The sequence below is a fragment of the Bufo gargarizans genome, unplaced genomic scaffold, assembly GCF_014858855.1.
Source record: "Bufo gargarizans isolate SCDJY-AF-19 unplaced genomic scaffold, ASM1485885v1 original_scaffold_1830_pilon, whole genome shotgun sequence".
In the NCBI taxonomy this organism is placed as follows: domain Eukaryota; kingdom Metazoa; phylum Chordata; class Amphibia; order Anura; family Bufonidae; genus Bufo; species Bufo gargarizans.
Window position 1 is genome coordinate 51,459 of NW_025334535.1, and position 4,969 is coordinate 56,427.

Sequence of the window (4,969 nt, forward strand, 5' to 3'; positions counted from 1 at the left end):
GTCATATAGAGTAAAAAAAATAAAAATACCCTACATCAGGGTTTTTATTGGCGGTTAATTATTTTTAACAGACTTAACCACTTTTTACTTTGCTTTGTGAACGCTAACTATGAGGCAAACATCTAGTAAGGGACGCGGACGTGGACATGGTCGTGGTGGTGTTAGTGGACCCTCTGGTGCAGGGAGAGGACGTGGCCGTTCTGCCACAGCCACATGTCCTAGTGAACCAACTACCTCAGGTCCCAGTAGCCGCCAGAATTTACAGCGATATTTGGTGGGGCCCAATGCCGTTCTAAGGATGGTAAGGCCTGAGCAGGTACAGGCGCTAGTCAATTGGGTGGCCGACAGTGGATCCAGCACGTTCACATTATCTCCCACCCAGTCTTCTGCAGAAAGCGCACAGATGGCGCCTGAAAACCAAGCCCATCAGTCTGTCACATCACCCCCATGCATACCAGGGAAACTGTCTCAGCCTCAAGTTATGCAGCAGTCTCTTATGCTGTTTGAAGACTCCGCTGGCAGGGTTTCCCAAGGGCATCCACCTAGCCCTTCCCCAGCGGTGGAAGACATAGAATGCACTGACGCAAAACCACTTATGTTTCCTGATGATGAGGACATGGGAATACCACCTCAGCATGTCTCTGATGATGACGAAACACAGGTGCCAACTGCTGCGTCTTTCTGCAGTGTGCAGACTGAACAGGAGGTCAGGGATCAAGACTGGGTGGAAGACGATGCAGGGGACGATGAGGTCCTAGACCCCACATGGAATGAAGGTCGTGCCACTGACTTTCACAGTTCGGAGGAAGAGGCAGTGGTGAGACCGAGCCAACAGCGTAGCAAAAGAGGGAGCAGTGGGCAAAAGCAGAACACCCGCCGCCAAGAGACTCCGCCTGCTACTGACCGCCGCCATCTGGGACCGAGCACCCCAAAGGCAGCTTCAAGGAGTTCCCTGGCATGGCACTTCTTCAAACAATGTGCTGACGACAAGACCCGAGTGGTTTGCACGCTGTGCCATCAGAGCCTGAAGCGAGGCATTAACGTTCTGAACCTGAGCACAACCTGCATGACCAGGCACCTGCATGCAAAGCATGGACTGCAGTGGAGTAAACACCTTAAAACCAAGGAAGTCACTCAGGCTCCCCCTGCTACCTCTTCTGCTGCTGCCGCCTCGGCCTCTTCTGCTGCTGCCGCCTCGGCCTCTTCTGCTGCTGCCGCCACGGCCTCTTCTGCTGCTGCCGCCTCGGCCTCTCCTGCTGCTGCCGCCTCGGCCTCTCCTGCTGCTCCCCCTGCTACCTCTTCTGCTGCTGCCGCCTCGGCCTCTTCTGCTGCTGCCGCCTCGGCCTCTTCTGCTGCTGCCGCCTCGGCCTCTCCTGCTGCTGCCGCCTCGGCCTCTTCTGCTGCTCCCCCTGCTACCTCTTCTGCTGCTGCCGCCTCGGCCTCTTCTGCTGCTGCCGCCTCGGCCTCTTCCTCCGCCTCTGGAGGAACGTTGGCACCTGCCGCCCAGCAAACAGGGGATGTACCACCAACACCACCACCTCCGTCACCAAGCGTCTCAACCATGTCACACGGCAGCGTTCAGCTCTCCATCTCACAAACATTTGAGAGAAAGCGTAAATTCCCACCTAGCCACCCTCGATCCCTGGCCCTGAATGCCAGCATTTCTAAACTACTGGCCTATGAAATGCTGTCATTCAGGCTGGTGGACACAGACAGCTTCAAACAGCTCGTGTCGCTTGCTGTCCCACAGTATGTTGTTCCTAGCCGGCACTACTTCTCCAAGAGAGCCGTGCCTTCCCTGCACAACCAAGTATCCGATAAAATCAAGTGTGCACTGCGCAACGCCATCTGTGGCAAGGTCCACCTAACCACAGATACGTGGACCAGTAAGCACGGCCAGGGACGCTATATCTCCCTAACTGCACACTGGGTAAATGTAGTGGCAGCTGGGCCCCAGGCGGAGAGCTGTTTGGCGCACATCCTTCCGCCGCCAAGGATCGCAGGGCAACATTCTTTGCCTCCTGTTGCCACCTCCTCCTTCTCGGCTTCCTCCTCCTCTTCTTCCACCTGCTCATCCAGTCAGCCACACACCTTCACCACCAACTTCAGCACAGCCCGGGGTAAACGTCAGCAGGCCATTCTGAAACTCATATGTTTGGGGGACAGGCCCCACACCGCACAGGAGTTGTGGCGGGGTATAGAACAACAGACCGACGAGTGGTTGCTGCCGGTGAGCCTCAAGCCCGGCCTGGTGGTGTGCGATAATGGGCGAAATCTCGTTGCAGCTCTGGGACTAGCCGGTTTGACGCACATCCCTTGCTTGGCGCATGTGCTGAATTTGGTGGTGCAGAAGTTCATTCACAACTACCCCGACATGTCAGAGCTGCTGCATAAAGTGCGGGCCGTCTGTTCGCGCTTCCGGCGTTCACATCCTGCCGCTGCTCGCCTGTCTGCGCTACAGCGTAACTTCGGCCTTCCCGCTCACCGCCTCATATGCGACGTGCCCACCAGGTGGAACTCCACCTTGCACATGCTGGACAGACTGTGCGAGCAGCAGCAGGCCATAGTGGAGTTTCAGCTGCAGCACGCACGGGTCAGTCGCACTACAGAACAGCACCACTTCACCACCAATGACTGGGCCTCCATGCGAGACCTGTGTGCCCTGTTGCGCTGTTTCGAGTACTCCACCAACATGGCCAGTGGCGATGACACCGTTATCAGCGTTACAATACCACTTCTATGTCTCCTTGAGAAAACACTTAGGGCGATGATGCAAGAGGAGGTGGCCCAGGAGGAGGAGGAGGAGGAGGAGGAGGAGGAGGGGTCATTTTTAGCACTTTCAGGCCAGTCTCTTAGAAGTGGCTCAGAAAGAGGATTTTTGCAACAGCAGAGGCCAGGTACAAATGTGGCCAGCCAGGGCCCACTACTGGAGGACGAGGAGGATAGGGATGAAGAATGTTCACAGCGGGGTGGCATCCAACGCAGCTCGAGCTCGGGCCCATCACTAGTGCGTGGCTGGGGGGATACGGAGGACGCAGACGATACGCCTCTCACAGAGGACAGCTTGTCCTTACCTCTGGGCAGCCTGGCACACATGAGCGACTACATGCTGCAGTGCCTGCGCAACGACAGCAGAGTTGCCCACATTTTAACCTGTGCGGACTACTGGGTTGCCACCCTGCTGGATCCACGCTACAAAGACAATGTGCCCACCTTACTTCCTGCACTGGAGCGTGATCGGAAGATGCGCGAGTACAAGCGCACGTTGGTAGACGCGCTACTGAGAGCATTCCCGACTGACGCCGGGGGACAAGTGGAAGCACAAGGTGAAGGCAGGGGAGGAGCAAGAGGTCACCAGCGCAGCTGTGTCACGGCCAGCTCCTCTGAGGGCAGGGTTAGCATGGCAGAGATGTGGAAAAGCTTTGTCACCTCGCCGCAACAACCGGCCCCAACTGCTGATATGGAGCGTGTTAGCAGGAGGCAGCATTTGAACAACATGGTGGAACAGTACGTGTGCACACCCCTCCACGTACTGACTGATGGTTCGGCCCCATTCAACTTCTGGGTCTCTAAATTGTCCACGTGGCCAGAGCTAGCCTTTTATGCCTTGGAGGTGCTGGCCTGCCCGGCGGCCAGCGTTTTGTCTGAACGTGTATTCAGCACGGCAGGGGGCGTCATTACAGACAAACGCAGCCGCCTGTCTACAGCCAATGTGGACAAGCTGACGTTCATAAAAATGAACCAGGCATGGATCCCACAGGACCTGTCTGTACCTTGTGCAGAATAGACAGTTCTAACAGCCTCAACCATCCATCCTTGTACTCAAGTGCACTTATTGTATTCCATTATTTTTTTTTTTATATGTCCCAATATTTTGGAGGATACCCCTGTGTAAAAATGCTAAATAACACACATCAGTGTTGGCTACCTATTCCTCCTTCGCTGCCGCTTCCACCTAGACCGCCACGTGAGTCTACACGGCCACATCCACCCATCCACTGCCTCCTCAACCTCTTCCTCCTACATCATTCCTAATTTTTTTTTTTTAAGGTCTTTTATGTTTTTTTATTTTTTATTTCCCTATCCACATTTGTTTTCAGAACATTTGCCATGCTCTGAAGCACATTTTGCAGCATTTTGCAGCCCTCTAGCTCTTTCCATGACATTTTTACAGCCATTTTAGTGCTCAAAAGTTCAGGTCCCCATTGACTTTAATGGGGTTTGGGTTTGGGGTCAAGTTCAGGTCCCGAACCCAAATTTTTTTTTTCAAGTTCAGCCGAACCTGCCGAACCCGAACATCCAGGTGTTCGCTCAACTCTATTCGTGAACACCCAGCTTGAACCCACAAATTGCAGTGAACGAATGATTGTAACCATAGAGGCTTCAAAGGCATTTGAGACTATAGAATGGCCCTTTATAAAGAGAATGGGGTTTGGTGATGGCTTTGCCTCTTGGGTTCAGCTATTATATACAGATATCTCTGCAAGGGGAATGGTGAATGTTCAGACGACATACAAATTGGCCGAGGGGTCGGGCAGGTGGCCCCCTCTCTCCTCTGCTTTCTGCCATTGAGCCTTTAGCCAATATGGAAATCAAGAGCGAGAAAGAACCTGCTAAATACCAAGGGATCCAGATAACCCTAAATCCAAAAGACTATGTTCAGCTGAATGTGGTCCCCAAAATAAAGGAAATTAGGAAGAAAATAGATGTGTGGAAAAAATGATCTATCTCGACGGCAGGTCTTGTATTTCATTAGTGAAAATGTGTTTATTGCCTTCTGTGAACTGTATTTTATATATCATTTTTTTTTCTTTCTTTCTAGGGGAAGATCAAGCAGCAAGCAATGGAGGGGCGTCGGGGGTAGGGGCGTCGGGGGGGGGGGGATTCAAAGGGATTTGGATGAAATATTTGTTGATGATTATGTAATAATTTTATAAGTTTAATAAAGACTATAAAAAAAAATAAGAGA